The sequence below is a fragment of the Oryzias latipes genome, chromosome 16 (assembly GCF_002234675.1).
Source record: "Oryzias latipes chromosome 16, ASM223467v1".
NCBI lineage: Eukaryota > Metazoa > Chordata > Actinopteri > Beloniformes > Adrianichthyidae > Oryzias > Oryzias latipes.
In genome coordinates, this window is record NC_019874.2 from 4,202,191 (window position 1) to 4,209,550 (window position 7,360).

General features: G+C 38.6%; 1 protein-coding gene across 1 annotated transcript in view; it reads left to right on the top strand.

The window, feature by feature from the left end:
• bckdhb (branched chain keto acid dehydrogenase E1 subunit beta) overlaps nt 1–6,213 on the top strand; it is an 80,838-nt gene extending 74,625 nt beyond the window's left edge. Inside the window, exon 11 of the mRNA XM_023963898.1 lies at nt 5,952–6,213. The gene's annotated coding sequence lies outside the window, so the exon portion shown is untranslated. The remainder of the gene's footprint in view (nt 1–5,951) is intronic.
• Nucleotides 6,214–7,360: the final 1,147 nt, after the last annotated feature.

The window sequence follows — 7,360 nt, forward strand, 5'->3', positions numbered from 1 at the left end:
ATAACCCCTCCCACCCCCTGCACCAAACTGTGGCGGCGCTGACCAGCTCCTTCAGCACCAGACTTTTGCCCCCACAGTCCAAGAAGGAGCTACTGCAGGTCATTCCTCCCCCCGGCCATCAGACTGTCCAACACCGTGTTACAGGGACACTCCACGGACCCTCGGGTTTTTCGGTGTTGCTTTGTTTTTTTCATTCACTCATTTTACTTATTTCGTAAACCGTTGTTGTTGTTTTTCAGTTGTTTTTTTTATTCTTCTACGGTTGCTTAGCTGTGTATTTTTAATTAGTTATTATCTGTTTGCTGTTTGTACTTCTGAATGTCTTTTTTTTGTTGTTGTTGCTGGAGATAAAAAGAATTTCCCCATTGTGGGATGAATAAAGTTTTATCTTATCTTATCTTTCACTGATTCACACAGGTAGATGCCTTTCCTGACACAACCCTGTATTTTATCTGGACCGGGGACTGGCACAGGGTGACCCATCCTTGGGGCCCCCCCTTGGCTACATAGTTAGGCAGTACCACGAAGGCTGTTGCCCAAGGACCCGCACTGGATGAAGCTCATTGCGCCCCTTGGGAAATGAACCCTGGTTTTTCTATGTGTCAGTCCTACACACAGCTAACTGAGCAATTCAGACACTAAGTCAAACTCTTTAGGTAATTTAAATGAAATGAAATCAAGGGAATGAAAAATGAAAGCAAAAAAACAGAATGAGAAAAACTAAAGGTTCACCCTAAAGTTATCCTTGCGGTGCTAAAAGAAAAACCAGATTGTTCTTAGTATTTACATGGTATTTACATATGTAAGTATGTATGTATGTATGTGAGTATGTACATGTTACCATGTACACCCATGGTACCATGTGTAAAAGGTGTGGTAGTGTGCAGAACTGTGTGATGGTGGATGTGGTCATCTCATCTTCTGACTCCAGTCTGTCAATTTTATATAGAATGGCCTAATAGGAGAACATCGGCGGCCTATGACTGTGTTTTCCCATATTTAACCCTCAAAATATCTCAGAAGACCAAAGGTGTCCATTCTACTGTCTTTGAATCACAAAATATCACAGATTAAGGTCTAATGAATAAAAGTTTGATAAGGATTTTTTTACCCCAATAAAAAATATTTTCATATGTTATAGCTCTGAAAAAAAAGAGTTACATTCTTGAGAGATTGATGAGAGGCAACAACCAAGTAGGGGGCCCCTGTATCAGGTAAACCCCCGTATGGGTGCAAATTTGTTTTTGCACATTCCTAATAGAACCAGGATTTCTGCAGAACGTACAGCTGCATTGATTCTAGCTTTTGTTCAGTGACTGATTTACTTTGGTTTTCTAACATTTATTTCAGTTTCTCCCATCAATGGTTTGATTTGTATTTTTAGTTTTTGTGCAACTTTTATTTCCTCTTCACAATGTGAAAACCTGTTTTTTTTATATTGATGTAGATTCTGATCTTGCTTCGGCGTACGTTTGCCTCTCCATCACAGATTACAAGACCAGGTTTCCGCGGGGCGCAGCAGGCAGTCTTACTTTTCAGAAGGTGATGCTTACAGGGACTTGGGGGCAACACCTGTTGTTAGAGGAAGTTAAAAACGGCTGAAGCCAAGTCGGTTCGCTTTGTAACCTCCAGTCATTTCACACGTATTCGAATGTAAAACAGCCCAATTTTCTAAAGTGATGAAAACGAGACTAATCTGAAAAGAAGCCCAACAACAAATGTTTGTGTTCTCTGCTTCATGAAATCCAAACCTCCAGATTTGACATCTTGGGCCTTATTTGGTACACTGGGACAGTCTTACAGTATGAATCCATAAAACCTAAAACTAATAACTCATGTAGAAAATATTTTTCATTTCACAACATGTCATAGCTCAATTTTATCTTTATTTCAAGTATTTGGTTTTTAAAGAAGCTAAATGACAAAAATGCAGAGAATTGGAAAAAAAAAGCATGAAAAAGCAAGAAACTATTCTGGGATTTGACTCTGATCTGAATTTGTGTGATAAATGTTTTTTTTTTACCTTCCTATTTAATAGGGTTAGAAAATTAGTTTTGTTCATATTTGAGCATGTCACAGCTGTAATAACCTGATTGCAAATATTTGCAAAACATTTTTTTAATCTATATACCGGTGATATGTGTATTTGCTGTTACTAAGCCAGAGGCTTTTCTGACAAACGAGAAACATAATTCTATTTAAGAAAATAGTGAAAATAATAGTACAAGGTGAATACTCTTATTATTTTTATAACTTGCTAAAAACTGTTCAATAAGTTTTAATGCTACTTTTCTAATATTGTCTGCTTCTACAACATGTTTACAGTGTTTTTTTTTTCTTTATTTGTATTACTCCCATTAAATGGAACAAAGTTTGATAATCAATGTGGTCAATATTAGATAGTCAAAACCATGGTGGTCTTATGCTGAATATTTAATATAGTTTTTTTGTGTTTGTCTGTTGAAATGTATGGGGTCCCCATAACATGTATAGCGTAAAATCATACAATTGTACTAAAAAGCAGCTTCATTGAATTTTAATCAGCTGCTTTAAGGGCTAACAGTCAGCACTCAACAGCTCCAAAACACAACCCAGATGTACATCTGTTTCTCTGATGTCCAGACCTTCCTGTTGTTCTGATTGGCTCCATGTTCTGATTTTCTCCTCTTTCATCAACATCATCACCTATTAGGTGGTGTTTTTATCCCAATAAAGCGTTCCAGCAGAGGCTATTGGGTAAAATGAATGTTTGGGATGTTGGAGTGAGGTCCAGACCAGTCCACGTTAAACAGACATGATGCCTTCTGCCTGCTTGTTGAGCATCAGTGTTATTCCATCCCACAGAAGATGTTATTCTGTCACATCACTTGGTTTATCTGGGGTCCCTTAATAAACTGTCATTCAAAATATGTTCTCCAGCTTCATGGTACATCATGTGAAAGAATTAAAAATGGTGCATACTGGCTTTTAAGAGGCCCAAAGCGCCCGTTCACCCACACACACACACGCATTCACACACTGATGGCGGCTCCGCTATCTAACTCTGGCGCCAACTACTAACCACCAGGAGCAATGTGGGGTTCAGTGTCTTGCCCTGGGAGACTTTGACATAAGGGCAGGCAAGGCAGGAATGGAACCTGTGATTCTCCAATCAAAGGTTGAACGCTCTACTTCTGTTCCACAGAAAACCCAGAACAAATGTCCACTATCTGCTTACGTCCCACTTTTGAGGGAACAGTGTTTGTGGTACTCCAGCCTGAGAAGTGACCCTCCAATGGCTTCTTCTGAAAAGAGTTTTAAAGAAATTGGGTTTTTCGTGTTTTTAACATTGTACCTTGTAGCATTTTTCTCATGATGGAGATTTGTAAAGAATATTCAAACCTTCGTTTTCTGAGTATTTCTATATTCAAGCCATGGTGAATAGATGATAAATGACGTTTATAATAGCTTGTAGCAGTGATGTACAACCTACAGTTGGATGGCAACAAGCTCCCTGCTCTGCTCCATTCTCATCCATCCATTTGTAGACGACTAGATCTATGTACGTCTTTGTCATTTGAGCTGGAATCTGGATCAGAACTGGATGGCTGGATAGCTCCGATATTGCTCCGATCCATTTTTAAAGCTACGTTCACATGGGGTATGTGACGTGTGTTAAACGCGTTCTGAAATGTGTTTTTAGCATATGGTGTATAAACCTGTCGCTACCTGACACTAGCCCGTGTATGCCATCTACTGTTGGAAGAGGCTTGGTGCGAAATGTCAAAAAAAAACGGCGTCGTGTAATAAAGATTACACGGATTGGCACTAACTGCATTTAATGATTTCTCTTGCATGATCAATTTTCAAACGAATGGGACTTCTGTGAATCAAAAAGGAATCTACCCATACATCACTACCAAATCTGAATTCCTGATTGGTCAAAGATCAACCTGGTTTAACGTTCAACTCAATGGATGAGCGTTTTGTACGTAGAGCCCGAAAACTGATTTGAAAAATGTGCACAGGCACACATGAGCACGTGACTTGGGAACTGGGAAACCCCAAAACAAACATATACCAACAAAAACCTTTGGTCACTAAAACCCCCTTTGCCAAGGGCGGTGTTAATGTAGCTGTGAATTTCAGAAAGGTCAGTTTTGTATGCAAACCCAACAAAAAAAAATCTAGTAATTCAGTTTATGAAAGTCCTTTTTCAAAATCTCCTTTATTTTCCTGAAGCACTGAATGTCACTAATATTGAAATATAGTATGCCTGGTTGGATTATATCTGTTTTTATTTTTTGGTTGGGGCCTGATGGGATGTTTCTGTTTTTTGTGGTGACTGAAAACAAACATTTAAAATCTCCATTTTAAACAAATATTTTAAATTCTACATTTACATAAACATTTTACTTTTTTGATGTATCCTTTGTCCTTGTGTTTGAAAAAAAATGCCAATAAAATTGTTAGAGTAGAGAAAATTTTATAGGTATGTATTACTATGTATTTCAAGCTGTCAAACATCCTAGTTGAGCTGCAGCTGTGTAATAGGCATCAAAAACTGTCTAGAGATGTCCTTTGCTTCCCTGTTTTGTTCTTCCTCCAGCACTCTCTCAGCCTTTCTCTGATTCATTCGTATTAACTGGATGGTTCAGTGATCAGTGGGTTGTTTTCTGAGTAAAATCTGAATTTGTTCAGTCAAGTTAAAGACAAAACTTTAAAACGAATTACGCAAAGTTAACTTTCACAACCAAACTGTCCATAAATCATACAAAACACAAATTTTGTGCTGAAGCTTCTTATTATTTCATGTACATTTTGAAGGGGCAGTCACTTGTTCATACCCACAATAAAAGTTTCAGTTTTCCTCAAAGTCGCCTGTTAAACTCTGCAGTTGTGCAGTAACCCTTGTGCTCTGTCATCATGCTGTCAGCATCAGCCCGCAGGAAACTTTAAAATTAAATGATAGGTTTTGACTCTTTGGCCCAGTGTCACACGTTTTATTTCTCAGTTTCAGATCATCCAATAATCACATTTATAATTGAATGTTGTTTTTAAAGTCCCACTCTTAGATCTATTTTAAAAGTGTTCTCAGTGGTCTTTTAATTTATTATTTAGTAAAAATAAAAAATGAAAAAAACTGGTGTATTTTTCTAGGACATACTGTAGTTTCTGCAGAGTGACCGGTGTTCATTAGAAATTCACCTTTGAATGTGGAGTAAGCCTGCCTCTAATTACTGTCCTCCATCTTTTACACTCTCTCCCACTAGCTTACAGCCACTCACCTCCAACCAATAACAACAACCCAATAATTAAAAAAAACATAATGGACTTGCAACTATTCATTTTTTTTAACTCAGTTAGTCCTAATATAAGCAGAATGAGATCTAAAATTATATATATTTTTTGGTGTTTCTCAATACTTAATTTCCCTTTCTCATGTTTCTTCTGAATGCTGGTTTTAGTTTGTATAAATAATCACTTTCAGCACAGATCAGGTAAAAAACTAAAAAGAAAAAAAAAAGATCGACTCCATCTGATGATAATTTTTCATTATAAGAGAATTTGTTTTTTCAATTCAGTTCAATTTAACTTTATTTTCAAAGTGCTTCACATAGAATTGTGCTACAGAGCATCTCAAAGTGCTTCCCATAAAAAAATAGATATTAGTAAGATAAAAAAAACATTAGTTAAAATAGTAAACATAGTAAAAATAAAACTAATAATAAAAAATATCACAAAAAAACCCAATGTCATGGTGCCTCTGTCAGCTTTCCTCCCCCTCCCCTCTCTGCTTGGTTCCTGAGCTGTGTCCACTCACCTCATCACCAACCAGACCTTCATAAGGAGATCCAGAACCAGCATTCATCGCCAGTTCGTTGCCCCTGATGGTGCATAACCTGGTCTCTCGTCTAGTTTAGTCCAAGTGTTCTTATTCTCATCTACCTTTTGTATTGCCTCGCCTTCAGGACATCCTGACCACGAGTGGACACCTGTGTCACCGGATTACCTGAGCCACAGAACCTCTCGGAACACCAAGAACCTCCAGCCTCGCCTCGAGCCATCACTGACCTCCAGCCTCGCCACAAGCCAACTCCGACCACCAGCCTCGCGTCAAGCCATAACTACCTCAAGCTACTTCCAGCAACTTCACCCGCTGCTCTCCAGCCTCCAACCACATGAAGATCTCAAGCAACTCCGAATATCATTAAAACCTGACTTACCAACTTACTCACCTTGTGTTTTCCTTCCGGGTTCCAGCGCCTGGGTCTGCCTCGCCTAGCTTGCCATGACACCCAACACATACACATCCCACCAGTACAATCAAAATAAATCGACTTAATTGTAAAGATTTATAAAATCAAATGAAAACATTTGGACAAGTAAAAACTATGTAAAAGCTTTACTAAAAAGATGTGTTTTAAGTTTTTTCTTAAAAATCTCCAAAGGGGTTTGCTGTAATTTACCTATTTGTCATGTGGGCATAGCACATTTACCAAGACATTAACACGGTTTGATATCAACACTGGCTTTACATGAGGCTCATAAAAGTTCATGTCCGCTGATGCTTCTGGCATGGCTGCTACTCCTTAGCCAATGGTGCTGTTTGACTTTTCAGCAAAGCTTGTAAGCGCAGAGGCCTTAACCTGCAGCCCATTCCCAGATGTGTCGTAGGCGCCATTGATCAGCGACTCCAAAGGATCTCAAAGGAATGCTTATTTGGACAACGGGAGCCGAGGAGTCCTTTAAGGTCAGAGAGGGGGAAATGTGTTAGCACTAAAACTTTTCGACTTGATGATTTAGAGCTCTCATCTGACACCAAAGTAAAGATAAAGTGAGGTGGACGGGTGGAGGGGAGTCCTCTGAAACCCTGAAAGAGAAAACATCTGAGCTGGGCCTCATTCATCTGACGTGTGTGTGTCAGACTTTTGTACTTGCAAAGAGAAATCTACAGCATGTTGACGGTTTGGGGTTTTGCTTAAACTGGGACTCAGAAACAGGATTTGTTTGGATACAGATCTTCCCCTGATGGAGTCTGGAATTTTCCTGCTCAGCATCTATTTACTATGAATTACCAGCTTTACTCAGATGCATTTCATTTTGTTGTAAATCATGTACATCTTGAATGCAAAGATGCATAGAATTTAAAACAATTGTTTTTTGTCCAATAATTTTCTTATGCAAAACATTAGGACACGTTCTTAATGCAAAACTTGTGTGCACTAGAACTATTAAAGGGAGACACTCTCCTTTAGAATCAAGACTGACTTTTTAAAAATAAGGCCATAGAGATGACACAGTCTTTGGCATGTCAACCTTCAGTGAGCAGTTGAACCTTTTGTTCAACGCGCCAACTTAGGGTAACGCTTTCTTTTAC